This window comes from Electrophorus electricus, chromosome 6, assembly GCF_041902795.1.
Source record: "Electrophorus electricus isolate QZ-2024a chromosome 6, ASM4190279v1, whole genome shotgun sequence".
In the NCBI taxonomy this organism is placed as follows: Eukaryota; Metazoa; Chordata; class Actinopteri; order Gymnotiformes; family Gymnotidae; genus Electrophorus; species Electrophorus electricus.
This window is the reverse complement of record NC_137502.1, coordinates 22,275,278-22,295,421: the sequence shown is the minus strand read 5'-3', so window position 1 is coordinate 22,295,421 and position 20,144 is coordinate 22,275,278. Positions and strand designations below refer to the sequence as shown.

The 20,144-nt window shown below is 42.5% G+C and overlaps 1 long non-coding RNA gene across 1 annotated transcript; it reads left to right on the top strand.

Moving 5' to 3' along the window:
* The first annotated feature begins 16,526 nt into the window (after positions 1 to 16,526).
* On the top strand, positions 16,527 to 18,540 carry LOC145658442 (uncharacterized). Its single transcript, XR_014124011.1, has 4 exons — positions 16,527 to 16,576; positions 17,198 to 17,467; positions 17,836 to 17,934; positions 18,403 to 18,540. It is a non-coding gene; the product is annotated as an uncharacterized LOC145658442 (long non-coding RNA).
* The last annotated feature ends 1,604 nt before the right edge of the window (positions 18,541 to 20,144 follow it).

Here is a 20,144-nt window from a genome sequence, read left to right as displayed (position 1 = left end):
GAAACATCAAAGCAGTTGAGTATAAAATGTGGTACTCAAAACAAGGCAGTGATATGACAGCCTTACAGGAAGTATGCTATAATATAGGATATATTGTATATTTTCCCAGTCAATCTTAGAAAGCAACACACACCACTTTGAAATGTACAAATACAGAAACACAAGAACATGCTATTGCAAATATGGACATTAAATATCCAAATCCAGGACATTTGAGTCTTCTATAGCATCCAACAATGCAGTCTGGCTACAAATGAACATGTTCTAAAGAGAAATACCTTTCAGATGTCAGCATATGCAGACATATAGCTTCCCACTGGAAGGAAACCTGCTAGAGTGAAGGAATGTGATTTCAATTTGCAGAAGTGTTTGGGTCCAGGAAGTGACTGTATTGTGTTATATTGGCAACAGTGTGTAATGCAGACACAACATGAGAACCATCAAAAGAACATTGTGTCAGATGGGCAATTGTGTTCCTGTGGATACATTGGTGGCCCTGATCCCACTAATGGCTTTTTATACTGTAACATAAAGAAGTAAAAATACAAGGCTCCTTTAAGTTCCCCGACTAATAGCATGTGATGTGCCCTACCTAACAGGCAGTGATGTGCCCTACCTAACAGGCAGTGATGTGCCCTACCTAACAGGCAGTGAAGTGCCCTACCTAACAGGCAGTGATGTGCCCTACCTAACAGGCAGTGCAGCTCAGATAGATGTTACAGGTCCCCTTCATCGATGTTTCCACCTCATGTGGCGCTGATTGTCACATGATCTCTTTGCTTTCCTGTCTTTTACTTCCATGTGCTCTTTGTTTCGGTCCTCCCTAGCACCGCCCCCCACTCCTGCCAATCTTTATGTCTGTCATTTGTCTCACATGTCCTTCCCTGATTCCCACTTGTATTTACTCATCTTGTTTTCAATCTTCTGCGTTGGTTATTGTTTGGATGCTATTGCAAACCCGTTTTGCTTTTGGGGTTGGTTTTTGTTTGTCTGTTAATTTTAAACACCAAGGCTCACAGAATTAGTGAGCCAGCCTGAGTCAGCTCGTGTTCGATGCCTGTCTGCGTGTCAATGTCTGAGACCACTGTCAAGAAATGCAAATCTGTTTGGTGACGGGGTGGTCAGCTAACGGGCACGGGTACCTCGGGGTGGGGAGAGCATAGGCTTGCCCGTATCCTGTATAGCTGTATGAGGCGAACCTCTCCACCAGGCTTCCTCATCTTCTGCCTCTTCTGATGAAGTGGGAGCAGACTGCTTCTCCCCAATGACCCAACAGTACCTGATTCATGCAGGCATCCCCCGCCAACCTCCAGTAGCTGTCTGGTGCAGGAGTCTGTTTGTCTGGCTCTCCTTCCATGCTTCAGCATTGCCAACACCCTGTGATCATACCCTGCCAAGCAGAGGGTGCTGTCTCTGTGCCCTGCTCCCCTGAGGAAAGTGACATTCCTGCACCCTGCCTTCCTGAGGCTGCCATCTCCGCAGCACATTGACTCCAGGAAGGTGCCGACATCCGCTGCATCCTGCCTTCAAAGGGGCGCCATCTCGGCCACGCCTTGCTCTCTGGAGGATGCCTTTCCCACGCCCTGCTCACATGAGGTCTGGTACTGTAACCCCCAGAACTGCAGGCTGGCACACATTCCTCTTCCCCAGCTCCCAGAATTCCTGCCCATCCTGCTCCCCAATTCACTTTGCAGTTCCTTGTCTGGCTGCCCTTTCAACTCACTGTCTGTCCTGTGTTCCTCATCGGGACTTTTTCCCCTGTCTTCTCCCAGTCCTCTGTCCATCTTCAATGTCCAGTCTCCTCTCTTCTCCAGATTGGGGATGGTGTAATTGTTCCTCCTCTTGTGGCACTGATTGTCACATGACCCTTTTGTTTTCCTGTCTCTCCTTTCAATGTGCTCTTTATTTTGCTCCTCCATAGCCCCGCCCCCCAGTCATGCCAAGCCTCGCTTCTGTCATTTGTCTCACCTGTGCATCCTTTCCTTCCCTGATTCATTCCTCCGGTTTCCAGTCCTCCGTGTCAATTCATTGTTTTGAAATATGTTTGTGTGTTTGGAATCTCGTAGTGTGTTCCAAGTTAATTGTTTTGTAATCATGTTTTATTTTCATTTATTGTTCATTAGTTACGTCAATAAATGCCAAGGCTCACACCTGTATCTCACCTCATTACAATTACGTTTATACAAAGGCAGGGAACATAGTGTTGGATATAGCTCACACTGCCAGATTCGCCCAACTTCTTTAACATAATCCATCTGTCACGGCACGACCCTCTCTCCTAGACTCCTCCCCGCTTGTGTGTGCCTGTCCGTGGCCACGCCCCTGATGTACTGACTGTTACACCTGTTTGTAGTTATGTTCCTCGTTAACGCGTGTACTTGAATCCCTATTGTTCTCTTATCTGGTGTCGGTGTTTAACCCAGCGTTTGTTACGTAAACTAAGTCAAGAAGTGTCCTTTAATGTTGAGGGTCGCACTGTTACTGTTTCGTGAGTCTTACTTTGTTCGTCGCGTTGTTGTTTTCGCTTTGTATGTCATATTATTAAAGACCGGTTTGATTAGAGAAACTTGTCAAGGCACCTCACTCCTTCGACACGACTGTCACACCAACACTATAATGAAAATAAACAATCTTTCATGTATCAAATTCCTGGATGATAAAATATATTTTGTTTTGTTTAGTTAATTTCTTAACAAAATAACATTATGTACTACGTTGCAGTTATATATATATATATATATATATATATATATATATATATATATATATATATATATATATATATATATACACACACACAGTCCATAACATTTTTCATCCAACCCTGGATAACATTTCTTCATCTAATTTCTTCTTCCATCAGTTGCAAATGGATTTCCTGCTCCTGTGGGTTTGTGTCATATACCTTCCCTTGCACTGCCGGTCCAAAGTCCTCTGTGGAATGTAGAATATTCTGCAAGAAACATTCTGAACACTACAGTATTTTTAGTGAACATAGCATGAAGCATAGCAGTACAAACAGTTGCAAACAGCCATAAACTCAACTACAAACTGCATTGTGACATGACCTTCAGTCACATTGTTCTACACTGGCTGATCATCACATACACACGCACACACACAGATACACACGTTATCTCAGAGTGACTTGTATGCCAGGAACTGTTTTACAAAACATGTACAAGAATAGTTCTAAATGAGATTCCTTTTCTATATTCAGCAAAACGTCTTTGTCGGGGCTGTATATGGCTCCAACCAACCTATACCTGCACTTGGATTATTTAGCAAATAACACAACTCCAGCATTTAACTCTAGATGGCGATGTAATCCCATAATCAAAAAAGTCCGAATTAAGTGAAATAGTCAGACTTTAAATTAGTTTAGCAGTTGCTATGTAGAGTGCATCATTAATCTGTTGTTAAATAAGTACTGTGTAAGGAACACAAATAATAAGCTGTATTAATGCCGCAAGCAAAATTGTTTTCTAAAACGTTATTTTATAGTCTTTGGGGTGAAATGATGGAATATAGAACTTTTTTTTCTAGGACATGATGTAGCAATCTTAAAATAAAGCGAATGGCAGTGATCTTAAAAGTTATAAATCTACACATAGAGAGAGAGAGAAATGAAGACGTGTGTGTGTGTGTGTGTGTGTGTGTGTACCTGTTCAAAAATAGTCTCCAAACATCATATTTCTTTCACATAAACCTAATAACTAAGACCTCTTTTATGTCAAACATCAAATGTGCGAGGACCGTGTTTTCAATGTGTTTGTTTTATTTGTTAACTTGTAAATTTAACAGCCACTAAAATAAAATATTATCTCTACCACTAAATAAAATACTAAATAAAAGAATAAAATACTATCTCTACCACTGCAGTTATATAGATAGTGGTCTACACAGTGGTTCCCATGATAATTGGTAATCGGAGCACTAGAGGCTATGACCCCCAAACTGGGAGAGTGGCTCCAGCAGATCCCAGGAACAACACCCGAGATTTCTGTCCAGAAGGGTGCAGTCCTGGGAACAGCTAAGATACTACACTATATGTGTATGTATATATATAAGGCAAAAAGGTATCCTTTTATATTTACTTCATAAATATTCATAAATATTTACCAAATCTAACGCAATGGTATTGTCTCCCTGTCAAACATATGTACATAATTTTTTATTAACCACTAAATTTTAGTTAACAGAAACTGTTTTACGCAGAGACAACGCGTGGAATGCTTTCACTGACGGCTCCTTTAATGTGTGTCCAGCGCGTCGCTTTGGTGTGTTTTGCAAAGCTTTTTTCACAGCGGGTTGTGTGATTTACGTTGGTCTACAATACTACAAATTTTAATATGTCACGGAAAGTTGGTGCCTCGCGCGCAAACGCTGCCAGCTCTCACTCCGCATCATTAACGTGCCGAGTAGCCCCGTGCGTGCAAGATGCGTGACTAGCCATTTTTACAAGGGTTACGCTTGTTTCTCTTTTTATATATCAATTTGCATTCAGGGGGCCGTTTTTGTACATCAAAACCACCCTCCAGCACAGGAGAGTGCAAAGGCAGACCAAGTGCACGCACACACACACGCACACACACACACAATAAACTTGCACGCAACCATATGTGTATTCTCATGCACGCACACATGGGCACACACAGAGGTTATAGATTTACCATATGGTAACAACCCATGCGATTTTGTCCAATTTTGTCTAGTCTCCCATGGAAGTACACATTGCTTTAAATGTTGACACTGGAACTATCAGAAGGTGAAGTGTTACAGGCCCCTTAAACTCTCACGCATTCAGAGGATTCATCAAAAGAAAACACACGCACACGCACGCACACACACACACACACACATACACATACACAGACCTAAGACCAGCAAGCGGCTGTGTGTTGGTGTAGGTAAGTGTCTCACATGGGGAAATCATGCGAAGTAATCAGGGAATGGTTACAGAGGCACGGAGTGTTGTCAGCCTGGAGTAATGTTCTCTCGCTTTCCCTCTTACTCTCTTCTTTCTGTCCTCATGCTGACCTGTATGTGCCTCTTTTTCATTGTGAATACACAGATCAACGACAGTTCCCAGAACAGCGATAGTGGAGTAGAACTCTCTGTAGTGTAGGGGACAGGCACTAAGTACTTCTCTCATCTCACCAATCATCTGGGTTCTTTGAGTGTGTGTGTGTGTGTGTGTGTGTGTGTGTGTGTGTGTGTGTGTGTGTGTGTGTGTGTGTGTGTGTGTGTGTGTTTTACAATTCTTTGCATAACAGTGGAAGAGCACATTGTGAATCAAGCACTTAATCCTACATCAAGATGAGGAATAGGTTTCCCAGCACTTTGGACAGCAGTCTGCCTGAAGTCCTCTGGTGTAACCTGTTTTATCTCCAGTCAGGGCTGTAAATTCTTCCTGTGCTGTGGGAGTTACATGGCAGCCTGGAAAAATGCAGCGATCAACCTAAAATCAGCACGGTTATGCAATATAGAAGTGAGTCCTGTTTAAAAACTGAGTATAGAACTGTACCTGACTATACCTGCCTATAAAATTATAACACAACTGGTCTATCAGTCTCACCTCTCCTCTCTGCTCCTCACCTCACCTCTCCTCTCTGCTCACCTCCTCTCTGCTCCTCACCTCTCCTCTCCTCTCCTCTCTGCTCCTCTCCTCTCCTCTCTGCTCCTCACCTCTCCTCTCCTCTCTGCTCCTCACCTCTCCTCTCCTCTCCTCTCTGCTCCTCTCCTCTCCTCTCTGCTCCTCACCTCTCCTCTCCTCTCTGCTCCTCACCTCTCCTCTCCTCTCCTCCTCTCCTCTCCTCTCTGCTCCTCACCTCTCCTCTCCTCTCTGCTCCTCTGCTCTCCTCTCTGCTCCTCACCTCTCCTCTCCTCTCCTCTCTGCTCCTCTCCTCTCCTCTCCTCTCTGCTCCTCTCCTCTCCTCTCCTCTCTGCTCCTCACCTCTCCTCTCCTTCACAATCCTGAGCACTGTTTAAGTTTCCTCTGAGAAAGTTACCCTCACTTTTCAAATCCAGTCTTTTCCCCTCACCCACACTTTTAACCTCAGTCAGATTTTAGAATGTCTTATTAGAGTAGGACTCTTGCAGGCCAGATGTCATAATCTAGATTAGGGAAACAGAATTAAAATATGGGTTAAAATTCCATCTGAAATGGTCTAAACCACTGATGTATGCTAGAGCAGCAAGCTGCCAGCAACACCAAGGTCATGGGTTCATTTCATAGGAAAGTGCTGTCATACTGATCAACAGGTAAGTTGCTCTGTATAAGATCGCCTGACAAATTCAATGAATGTAAAATATAAATGTAACGTCTGGGTTAGTGTGTTACACCCATTTCCAATATGTCAGGCTTGCTCGAGGATTCCAGTCATGTTTAGTTTAAAATGTTTAACTCATTAAGTTTAGTCAGAAAACAGTGCAGTCCAGAGGCAAAAGGGTAATCAAAAACCCAGTTAATAGTCAAAAACACAATAAAGGCAAAAACCCACAGGATAGACCAATACAGAGAGCATAAGAGAATAATGCAAATACTGTCAAAGATCAAAAATAGAGGATACAGTCAACAGAAAAGGTTAAACAGCTCATAAACATGGTGAAACATGTAAGTTGACTAACAAAGAATAGGTTTGATTAGTTACTGGTGAGCTGGAAAGAATGAGAGTACTAGAGGGTGTGGTCAGGGACAAGGAATTCTGGGAAGTGGAGTCCATGATCTCAGAGACAGGTGTTGCATATAGTTACACCAGGTTGATGCTTTATACCAAATAGGGAGATCCTGAGATGACACACAGCTTTACTCACTGAATGCTATTACACTGAAAGAGCATAAAAAGATGTCTGAAATATGTAATCATCAAGACAATAACAAACACCGGCCCTGACTCACTTTGATGATGCACTAACATCAGTAGCACTTTCTAAGTGTACCTTACCCGATAAACCTAGTACCTAGTTACATAACATCAGTGGTAATATTGCTGTATTACATGTACAAAATCATGCAGTTGATCATGTGGCTTTTGATGGTGTGCTCTGTGGTTGCTTTGAGTTGTGCCAATACTGTGTTACCATCAGTTGTGTTTTCACAGCATTTACTGTCATGCTCAGTAGGTTTAGTGTGGGAATAAATGAACACATATTTTCTGATACCATTGTTTTTGGACGGATGACGAAGTAAAATCAGGTTGACCACTTTCCTAATTTTTCCTTTTCTGTGGGTATGTGTGTGACAGAATCAAAAATCAAAAGTGTGCCCAGGGTGTCAGCTTTCAGGCATAGACGGCCCTGTTGTTTTGCTCTCGTGGCCATTTGTGAGGCTGAGATCTGTGCACAAAGAACTAAAACAAATATTATTACCACCATTATAGCCTGTTAGCACCGCTGCCATGAGCAACACATGGATTCCATTTAGCCATGGCAACCGTAAACTGTTGTTTCGTGTGGGACAGGCTCCGCCCTCAGGGCTAGCTCTGAAACAACACGGGCAAGGGTTTCATCTTTAAGCATCAAATAACGATACCGTTCGGCACTGAGATGGCGGGGTGTGTGAAATCCTTAATCCTTTCAGACAGAGATGCAAAGGACACAATTTAGTAAACTCACTGCATAAACTCTGCTTCCAAATATAGCTGAATTCTCACAACAAAAAGTTGATTTTGATTCGAGTTGATCTGTTGACAATATATCAAAGCTGCTTACACAACTAAACAGGTCCTGCAATAAAAATACAGATGTTGATCAGTAACTAATGTTTACAGCATAATCATAATGTATTTATTTGAAGTGACCTCCTCTGAGTCTGTTTTCCATTCATAGATAAGACCTATAAACAGCATATGCGGGAAGGCAGTTGTAAACAGCACTGTGTGAAGGCAGTTGTGAATACACTGTTTGAGAGAGGGAGACAGAGGGAGAGAGTGAGACAGATACAGTGGGAGATAGTGAGGCATACACATAGGGAGGGAGACAGATACACATGTACGCAGGAGACAGTGAGACAGATACAGAGGAAGAGAGTGAGACATATACTGAGAGAGAGTGAGACATACACAGAGGCAGCGCAAGAAAGCAAGAGAAAAACATGCAGATTACAATGACAACAGCAACAATAACAGGCCTTGATTTGTGTGGTTCTAATAACATAATCGAGAGGAAACAGCTCTCTGGAGTTAAGCCTCTCAGCACTACTCACATACACACACACACACACACACACGCACACACACACCACACGCACACACACACACACACCACACGCACACACACGCACACACACGCACACACACCACACGCACATGCACGCACACACACACACACACCACACGCACGCACGCCCACACACACACCCACCCACACACACCCACACACACACCACACACACACACACACACACACACACACACACACACACACACCGATCTGTCTCTGCAGCCAGACTACTCAGATCCCAAACACATGCGCAAGCAAATTGCAGCTTAGCATGCGAACTGTGAGCAGATGTGGAGAGTAATTAGAGTTGTGTACAGTATACAGAGCCCCAGTATACAGAGCCCCACCACCACCACCACACACACACACACACACACACACACACACTCTCTCTCTCATCTGCTCCTGGCTCTGTGTGTGTCTCATTAGAAGCAGTTTCAGAAGCAAGAATATGCGCGAGTAAATGCTATCCTGGCCTACATAAGAGGCAGAATAAATGTCCTCTCCTTTCCTCTTCTCTCTACTCTCAATATTTGATTTAAAGACAGGAATATTTAGTCAAAATGACAGAGCAATCAACTTTATCTGTTAATTGGTATTATTGGCAGATTATCCCGTGATAATATGCAATATCAGGTCATATAATATGACCAAATAATAACTCGGTAAACAATCAGATGCTGTGTTACTGTTTACTTTCCCTTGATTTGTGTCTTCAGCACTTGACGACAGCTCAGAAGAAGGGTTTCCCCCAGACAGAGGAATGCGTTGTAATGGTGGTATGAAGCTGAGATGTGTGCAGATCACCTCCAAGCACAAAAAAGCTGGCATGCGCCTTCTGATGTAATAACTAAAAACCTTTTCAACAAACAGTTGTTGACATGTTTATGACATACGATGTGCGAATGTGTGCACTGGAAGCACATCCGAATAATGTGTAAAATACGTATTTGTGTTTTGAGGGCACCGGGCTCCGACGGATGTATGTGGTTGTGTGTTTTGGTGGGTAATGGTCTGTATTTTGAGAGGTTTACAATGATGTGTGTTACAAGGGTGTGATGTGAAGGAGAGATGTTTGACTGTATAATCCATGACACAGCGTATGAGACCAAGTGTTGCAGCAGGCTGGGAGAATAGACCAGCCCACATCCCCCTCTCTCTCTCTGTCCATCAATGTCTGGAAAGCGAGACGATCTTGATCATATCTGTGTGACTCACACACTGTCTGCTAGCACTTCTTCACGGAAGATGTTGTAACCACTCTCCTGAAACCATCAACTGTAAAATTGTACAATGTATATATGCATATTTATACCTTCCCTTTTCATTCTTTATTTATCTGGACATATTTATTCATTAATCCACATCCACTTCCCTGATCTGTATATTTTATGTATCTCACCTCGGCTACGGGCAGAGCAGTCACAGAAAGCATTTCATGCCAGTTATACTGTGTATGACTATGCATGTGACAAATCAACTTTGAACTTTGATTATTACCATCATCCTCTGCCCTCCCCCTCCCCCAAAACCTTCTGCCCTAGTCATCCCTCCCTCTCTCCTACCCATCTACCCCCCAATTAATGGCGTTTCATGAGGATGACTTGCTGTGTGTGACACTCCTCTTACACATACTGCCAGCCTAACACTCTCAGCCTGTGGAAGGGGGTTTTGTCTTTCTTTTTCTGTTTCCCCACAGGAGTGTACGAAGGCCGTGCAGAAGACGGTGTTCTGTGACTGAAGGCTGAAACACACCTTTAGCAGTCATAAAAAAGTAGAGAATTAGTAGGCTGAACTGGCATTTTTTAATATGTAGGATTTATGTGGTTTACTTATACACATGGCTACAATGTGCATCAGACACACGCACACATACACAGACACAGACCCTTGTTATTAACATGACTTCTATGAGTTATACACTAGCGTAATGGTGAAGTCCAAACCAATTATTTCAGTGAAGTCAATGTGGATACTTCCTCCAAAAAGCCTTTAATATTTTGCTCACACAAATTATCTGAGGGTTCTGAAAACTATTCCGGCATGACATGACAAGAATTATTATAGGCTTTGTGTTCAAAACAAAACAGGTGTGCATGCAGCGAGATGTGACTGATGGTGGAGAATGTGTGGAGTGAAGTGCAAAACATATGTGTGTGTGTGTGTGTGTGAGCCAGGCAATTTACAGTTGACTGGTGTTGATCTGAAAGGCACATCTACAGCTGACTGTGTGTACAGAGATCTGAGAACAGGGCCCTCCCCCTCTGCCTGTCACTCAAGGGCCACCAGTTCACGTTCTGTGTTTTTGTTCTCATGTCTCCAGTATTTTCCCAGCAGTGCTGATGTGTTTGTGCTTGTGTATGCTTCTTCTGCTTTGTTTGTTTATTCCCACACACATGCACACCTACACACACTTGAATAAGCAGTTGGTTATGGATGGAGAATGTTTTATATTGTAGGCCATGGTTGCATGTGAAAGAACTCTAATCCCTCCCACTCTCACTCTGATCCTTCCCACTAACACTTTGATCCCGCCCACTCTCACTCTGATCCCTCCCACTCTCACTCTGATCCCTTCCACTCTCACTCTGATCCCACCCACTCTCACTTTGATCCCTCCCACTCTCACTCTGATCCCACCCACTCTCACTCTGATCCCTCCGACTCTCGCTCCAGCTGGTTTCTTGCTCTCTTGTGGGCTGTCTCGTGTGTCATGAGCAGATTTGCATGTGTCGTTAAGTATAAGCTTATCTCTCTATGCAGAGATCATCTGTACAGGGCCCTGGACGACCGTAGGTCTGCTACCACTTACCACGGCAGTAATCATAATAATAATAATAATAATAATAATAATAATAATAATAATATCATCAGTCATAATAAAACTGCCTTCTCCAATAAACACTCGGAAGCCTGTAACAGCTGCATGCTCATATCTGCATATGACTAATCCAAACAGCTCAATGGTCATAATATACAATTTTTCATAAGTGAAACATAACTCTTATAAAACAGTATGACAAAGGTACATTTTCTGCATTTTACACACAGACAGATCACACCCAAATCACGTTAACACCTCTATAATAAAAACATAATTGCATAGCTACATAGGCAATCTAATTACAGCATCATATAATTCATGAAAATGAATTCACCTGTAGACTTAAATATTGTTTGTAAATATTGCAACAATGAGCACTGTTTCTAACAAAACCTGTTAACAAAGCAAAGAAACAACCCACAAAAAAACCTGCAACAGAATAACGAGACAGAAAATGTGGGAAGTGAAGAGAAGAGTGAACTTTATGATGAGAAGAGTGAACTTTATAAAGAGAATTAACTTTATGAAGAGAAAAGTGAACTTTATGACGAGAAGAGCGACCTTTATGAAGAGAAGAGCGACCTTTATGAAGAGAAGAGCGGACCTTATGAAGAGAAGAGCGACCTTATGAAGAGAAGAGCGACCTTTATGAAGAGAAGAGCGGACCTTATGAAGAGAAGAGCGGACCTTATGAAGAGAAGAGCGACCTTTATGAAGAGAAGAGCGGACCTTATGAAGAGAAGAGCGGACCTTATGAAGAGAAGAGCGGACCTTATGAAGAGAAGAGCGACCTTTATGAAGAGAAGAGCGGACCTTATGAAGAGAAGAGCGACCTTTATGAAGAGAAGAGCGACCTTTATGAAGAGAAGAGCGACCTTTATGAAGAGAAGAGCGGACCTTATGAAGAGAAGAGCGGACCTTATGAAGAGAAGAGCGGACCTTATGAAGAGAAGAGCGACCTTTATGAAGAGAAGAGCGGACCTTATGAAGAGAAGAGCGGACCTTATGAAGAGAAGAGCGACCTTTATGAAGAGAAGAGTGAACTTTATAAAAAGAGTAGACTCCACAACTCAGAGGAGAGTCATCACATGCTAGATTATGACTCACATGACTAGTACCTAGTAAAACATTGTTTCCCAACACAGCTCAGTTCAAATAGCCAACACACACAACTCATCTCAGACAGCATACACACATGCGCACATGCACACACATGCACACACATGCACACACATGCACGCACGCACGCACGCACACACACACACACACACACACACACACAGAGTCAGAGAGCTCAGCTAAGTCAGCCTAGATGCGCACATACACACGAAGTAAAAGTCACATTTTTTATATAGCACTTTTTACAACACGTTACAACAAAGCAACAAAGTTTGGGTCAAAATCCCTAATCAGCAAGCCGAAGGCGACAGTGGCATTGAAAAACTCCCTGGGGGGGAATTAAGGAAAAAACATACACACACAAACAAACACAGGGAAATCTTCAGATCAGTGTGAGTGTTAGTGTGTGTGAGTGTCTGTGTGTGTGTGTGTGTGTGTGTGTGTGTGTGTGTGTGTGTGTGTGAGAGTGTGTGAGAGTGTGGTGTGTGTGTGTGTGTGTGTGTGTGTGTGTGTGTGTGTGTGTGAGAGTGTGTGAGAGTGTGGTGTGTGTGTGTGTGTGTGTGTGAGAGAGAGTGTGTGTGTGTGTGTGTGTGTGTGTGTGTGTGTGTGTGTGTGTGTGTGTGTGAGAGGGAGAGTGTGTGAGAGTGTGTGTGTGTGAGAGAGAGAGAGATTTGGCTCGTGCCCCTCTCGCCCATGTGACTCTTGGTTCTTTCTCTTTGTTGCCGTTGTCTGTACAATGTGGTGTGTTCCTAGTCACCATGGAAACCAGATAAAATACGTTATTTACTGAGTTATATCTGTATTCATAGACTAGCTTTATTAGAAACATTTGTTTATAAGGAACACCTTGTAGATAAGTGTATGTCATGCAGTCCTCAAAACCACAGAGTACTATTGGCAACTACAGATTTCAGAAACATCATCACCACGTCACTAGATCATCATCTCCAGAATACTAATCAGACTCACCTGTGGTTATTTAGTCAATCCTATAAAAACTCTTGGTTTCTCTCATTCTGTATGAAGTATTACCACTATAATCTCTAAAGCAGACCAAGCCTTTTACTGTATCTTTATTCGTGAATGAATCTCTACTTGTTTTTGTTTTTAATTTGTACAGGTAGAGACTGTAGTGTACCTGTAGACAAGTGTAAAGATAGACTGTAGTCTACCTGCAGACAAGTGTAAGGATAGACTGTAGTCTACCTGTAGACAAGTGTAAGGATAGACTGTAGTCTACCTGCAGACAAGTGTAAGGATAGATTGTAGTCTACCTGTAGACAAGTGTAAGGATAGACTGTAGTCTACCTGCAGACAAGTGTAAGGATAGACTGTAGTCTACCTGTAGACAAGTGTAAGGATAGACTGTAGTCTACCTGCAGACAAGTGTAAGGATAGACTGTAGTCTACCTCTAGACAAGTTTAAGGATAGACTGTAGTCTACCTGCAGACAAGTGTAAGGATAGACTGTAGTCTACCTCTAGACAAGTTTAAGGATAGACTGTAGTCTACCTGTAGACAAGTGTAAAGATAGACTGTAGACTGTAGACAAGGTAGACCTGCAGACAAGTGTAAGGATAGACTGTAGTCTACCTGCAGACAGGTGTAAGGATAGACTGTAGTCTACCTGTAGACAAGTGTAAGGATAGACTGTAGTCTACCTGCAGACAAGTTTAAGGATAGACTGTAGTCTACCTGTAGACAAGTGTAAAGATAGACTGTAGACAAGATAGACCTGCAGACAAGTGTAAGGATAGACTGTAGTCTACCTGCAGACAAGTTTAAGGATAGACTGTAGTCTACCTGTAGACAAGTGTAAAGATAGACTGTAGACTGTAGACAAGATAGACCTGTAGACAAGTGTAAGGATAGACTGTAGTCTACCTGCAGACAGGTGTAAGGATAGACTGTAGTCTACCTGTAGACAAGTGTAAGGATAGACTGTAGTCTACCTGCAGACAAGTGTAAGGATAGACTGTAGTCTACCTCTAGACAAGTTTAAGGATAGACTGTAGTCTACCTCTAGACAAATGTAAAGATAGACTGTAGTCTACCTGCAGACAAGTGTAAGGATAGACTGTAGTCTACCTGCAGACAAGTGTAAGGATAGACTGTAGTCTACCTGCAGACAAGTGTAAGGCTAGACTGTAGTCTACCCCTAGACAAGTGTCAGAATAGACTGTAGTCTACCTGTAGACAAGTGTAAAGATAGACTGTAGTCTACCTGTAGGCAAGTGTAAAGATAGACTGTAGTCTACCTGTAGGCAAGTGTAAAGATAGACTGTAGTCTACCTGTAGACAAGTGTAAAGATAGACTGTAACCTATACTGAACCTATACTAACCTGTACTGAAATGTTTGTAAAACTTTTTTTAAAACATTTATTTGCCCATTTTTAAAAAACATTTTGTAAAAATAAATGTCCTTGTGCCCCGGTTGATTTTAAATGGTTAACAGAAAACATGCTTCTGAGTTTCACACAAAGTCTATCACTAAAACGGAATTTTAAAGAATGCCTTCTTTTTCCTGTATTGATTAACTCTCTCTTCTACGGGCTTCCTGAAATTGATCAAGCATCACCAGTTCATCCAAAACTCAGCAGCTAAAATTCTAAAATAAATCTACCAAGCGCACCACATGTATTATTCCTGATTTCTCCCCATCATCTCTCGGATAAAATACAAAATTCTTCTTCTAACCTTCCAAGCTCCACACGGTCTGGAGCTTCCGAGCTCCACAAGGTCTCCTATCTATCGCTCTGGACTTATTCTCTCATAGTGTCCTTCTCGCACACTTAGATCATCTGACTCTGCACTTCTTTTTGTCCCTGAAACTAGACACTCAATCATGGGTGACTCTGGGCGTAACTCTGAGTCTCTCTGGAACTGCTTGCTATTATCTTCCTTCAAATCTCTGCTTAAAACTTTCCTCTTCACTTCTCTTTATCCTCCTTTATTTCTCTCCCTTATTGTCCTTTTTTTTCATTTTACTCATTGTAAAGTTATTATTATTATTATTATTATTATTATGTGATGTGAATGGCTAATTTTGGATAATTCAGGATTTCTGGGCACTTTGGATTTGGTTGGTCTAGTAATTACATTTTTGCACGGGTTTGAAGGCTGGTTGGGTCTCACTAGGTTTCTCTGGGTGTGGATGGGTTTGTTGTGTTTAACTACGATTTGCTTTGTGATGTGTCCCAGGCTGCAGGTGTGTTTTCTGTCAGATGTCCTAGTCTGGAGGTGTGTTTTGTGTCAAGAGTCCTAGGGTCAGGTGTCCTGGTTTGTGTAGGGTTTGAGATGTGTCTCACCCATTTTTCAGTGATGCCCTGGCTGGCCGTCCTCAGCTCTGTGGCATTCCCGAAGATCTCCTTCATACACAGATGGTTAATCAGACGTGTGCAGTGCACATACACACATCCATGAGGTTATGAGTGCAGCAGCGGAGTAGATGTTTCAGACCTTGTTCTGTGAGTCATTACCTCTTTAATTTCAGGCTACTGAGCTGCACATTTCAGCAATGTGTTTTTTGGTTTGCTGGCGCTAGCTGAACTAACAAATCCATATGATACTAATGCCAAGGAGTTAGATGAACAACTCAAATCCACTTGACACAGGTGCCGGTGAGCTAGCTGAACAACGCTAGTGACGATTAATGTACCACAGATTAATCAGCTTCCATCTCTGCATAAACAACAGTCCTTTAATTCCTGTATATATATATATATATATATATATATATATATATATATATATATATATATATATATATATATAATTTCTGTGTGTTTGATGTATATAACTGTGGGATATATGAATGGTCATTTAACTGATGAATATTCATACTCACTTTGAGTACTGCTGGTGCCATTGGCTTTGTCGCTGCTCCTCCTCTCTGATGATGTCATGATATGTGGGTTGAGCTGGTGGAGCCAAAGTACATGTGACCAAGACAGATGCACACCTCCATCACACACCTGTAACGCACATCTCCATCACACACCTGTAACGCACATCTCCATCACACACCTCTACCACACACCTCCATCACACAGAATACTAAATAAAAACACACAATACTGCAACTCCAAATACCAGTACATTACAAAAAAACAAAAAAACACAGCAATAAACCAAAATAATAACATAACACAACACAAACAACATAAAACACTTCAAACCCAGCAATGCACAGTACAATACAACATACCACCCCAAAAAAACAAAACAAACCAAAACAGTGTGATCAAATATTACACAATAACATTAGTCACAAGCACATATGTAGGAAGTCACATGTCAACTACCCACAAGGCAAAAATTATGTCATTAGCAAAAACCTCCTTCCGGATTGGCAATGAGATCTGCGGCTGCATCTGTAAACTGGTCAAACAGAGACGGGCCAGCAGAAGGTAATCTCAGGAGACCAGGACAGCTTGGCCGCTTGTTTTGATGGAATCAGCCATAATTCCTCTGATAGTACAAACTCCAGAGACTCCTTTTAAAATCCTTAACATTCTTGTTCTCTGGACAGCTATAGGAAGCTAGCATTACTCTACGTACGTGTGTGTGTGTGTGTGTGTGAGTGTATATGTGTGTGTGTGTGTGTGTGTGTGTGAGTGTATATGTGTGTGTGTGTGGGTGTGTGTGCGTGTTGCCACCTCTTTGTATCTGGGAGCATTACCTCCACTGGCCAGGCTGCAGACCTTGGCTCTGGTGCAAGCAGGCTCTTCTGAGCCTCTTTGTGCTTTTGGCACCAGGTCATCGAACTCTAGCTTCAGATCTGATGCACAATTGCAGCAGAAAAACTAATCAGATAAAAAATTTAAATATAAAACATTTCAGCTATATCAGCTCATACGTAAGACTGACACATAAGCAAAAGTTTAATTTACACATACACTGCCTGGCCAAAAAAAGGTCACACACACTAATATTTTGTTGGACTGCCTTTAGCTTTGATTACAGCACGCATTCGCTGTGGTATCATTTCCACAAGCTTCTGCAATGTCACAACATTTATTTCTGTCCAGAGTTGCATTAACTTTTCCCCCCAAGATCTTGTATGGATGATGGGAGATTTGGACCACTGTGCAAAGTCTTCTCCAGCACATCCCAAAGATTCTCAATAGGGTTGAGGTCTGGACTCTGTGGTGGCCAATCCATGTGTGAAAATGATGTCTCATGCTCCCTGAACCACTCTTTCACAATTTGAGCCCAATGAATCCTGGCATTGTCATCTTGGAATATGCCCGTACCATCAGGGAAGAAAAAATCCATTGATGGAATAACCTGGTCATTCAGTAAGTCAGCTGACCTCATTTTTTGGACACATATCTTTGTTGAACCTAGACCTGTCCAACTGCAGCAACCCCAGATCATAGCACTGCCCCCACAGGCTTGTACAGTAGGCACTAGGCATGATGGCTGCATTGCATTTACAGCATTTAGCTGATGCTTTTATCCAAAGCAACTTACAATTATGATTGAGAACAACTTGAGCAATTGAGGGTTAAGGGTCTTTCTCAGGGGCCCAACAGTGGCAACTTGGCAGTGATGGGGCTTGAACCAGCAATGTATGAGTATTAAGTCGCACCCATTTTCTCACATAACGTACAGGTTTATTACTAATTTCAATAAGAATACATTTTGATATATTTGATGATGATAGGCAGTGGAGGCACATCTATACTGTCCATCCTACTGAAACTGCACAGATCTCTCTCACCTGCTCCTCCCAGTCTCCTGCGGCGTTACATTAATGTCCAGGGTAACAGCATCTTTCATTCCTTGCATAAACTCTGAACTCTTTTCCAAGAATTGAAAATACTGGCAATTTATAGCTTTTTGCTTTTTTTTTTTCACTCAGTTTTCTCTAAAACACATTTTTGCGTATTTTGCGCTCTTATCCTCAAGTCTTGACCACTGCAGAAATGTATTTGTGCACAAGAGGATATTATTGATCACAATTTCTTATGTCTTAATGATGTCTACATCAAATGTCAAATGTCAAATTTATATATATAGTGTTTTTTACAACAGTCATTGGCATAAAGATTAATCTTTAATAATCTCAAACTCTGTAACCCAAGCTTGGCAATACAAATGCACCATTATTTGTCATGTCAATAAAGCACCATGAACTGAACTGAGAGCGAGGAAAAGAGAGGGAGAGTGTGTGTAATGTTACGTAATGTTGAGTATCATGTTAAATGTAATATTATTTTACAATTGGCAGACTACCTGACCACAATTGATGAAAACTGAGAACCACCTTGATGAAGTACAGACTCAGAGATCACCGTCTGGCTAAAGAAACCGGAAGATACAAGAAATCTGTCAAAAGCCCAAAAGTATGAACAAAATAAAAGTGAAACACGGCTGCACTTTGTAACAGAATGCTCCAAATTCAAGGAGATTCTTGAAGAATTCTTTCCAAAACTAAAAACCATCTCAGATTTGAAAACACCCTCTCAAATATTCACAAATGATCACACCTGCTAAGGGAACACAAGAAGTTTTATGCATTAGCAGCACAACACGTTCTCATCTGCCACTATAGAAGGGACCAGAGGGACAGACAGCAAGAGCAGTGGACATGAGAGGTGGAGGGGACTTGAGAGGCGGAGGGGACATGAGAGGCGGAGGGGACTTGAGAGGTGGAGAGGACATGAGAGGCGGAGGGGACTTGAGAAGCGGAGGGGACATGAGAGGCGGAGAGGACATGAGAGGTGGAGAGGACATGAGAGGCGGAGAGGACATGAGAGGCAGAGGGGACTTGAGAAGCGGAGGGGACTTGAGAAGCGGAGGGGACTTGAGAAGCGGAGGGGACATGAGAGGCGGAGAGGACATGAGAGGTGGAGAGGACATGAGAGGTGGAGAGGACATGAGAGGCAGAGGGGACTTGAGAAGCGGAGGGGACTTGAGAAGCGGAGGGGACATGAGAGGCGGAGAGGACATGAGAGGTGGAGAGGACATGAGAGGCGGAGGGGACTTGAGAAGCGGAGGGGACTTGAGAAGCGGAGGGGACTTGAGAAGCGGAGGGGACATGAGAGGTGGAGGGGACATGAGAGGTAGAGGGGACATGAGAGGCGGAGGGGACATGAGAGGCGGAGGGGACATGAGAAGCGCGGAGAGCATGCTTGAGGTTGAGCTGGGTCTCAGAACACCAAGAAATGCAAATATAGCTGTTATAGAGAAAGAGACTACAAACATGAGATAGAATTCTCCTGAATTATGAAAATATTTGCCCAGTCTGCATGATCAAATCAGCGGTTCCCAGGCCCAGAGAAGAGTGCTGATGTGTGTGGAGATAAACACAAATACAGAACCTCTACCTGACTTCAAACAGAACAAGGTAATAATCACCTATTGGGGACACCATTACCCAAGGGTGATAACTAATCTCCCATGAAATAATTTTGACACACAGGTAAAGAGAAGCAGAAAATACCTCTTGAAGCTTTGTCAGTCTGGGAGGGCATATTGTCAACAATAGGATTCACTTTTCTGCTCACCTATTGGCTATAACACTTTGAAAGTCAAAGTCGAATTTATTTATATAGTGCTTTTTACAATGCACTTTGTCACAAAGCAGCTTTACAAATGTATGGGTCAGTTCCCTAATGAGCAAGGAGGTCACAGTGGCAAGGAAAAACCCCCCGGTTTTATTATTATTAATATTATTAATAGTAGTAGTAGTAGTAGTTGTTACATTTATATAGTGCCTTTCTCAAACCCAAGGATGCTTTAGATCAGCTTTCACAATCAAGTCACACACACACCGATTCCTGGGCGGAATTGAGGAAGAAACCTTGGGATGACCAAGACTAAAGATGGAACCCATGTTATGTTTAGTCCAAGTAGACACTTCAGTGTAGATGGGGGAGCCTCATTTACTTCAGTGCATCTAGGGTGGGTGGGGTGTTGACCGACATATGGCTGCATCAGATCATCTACTGGCAGCATCGGTCCAGATGG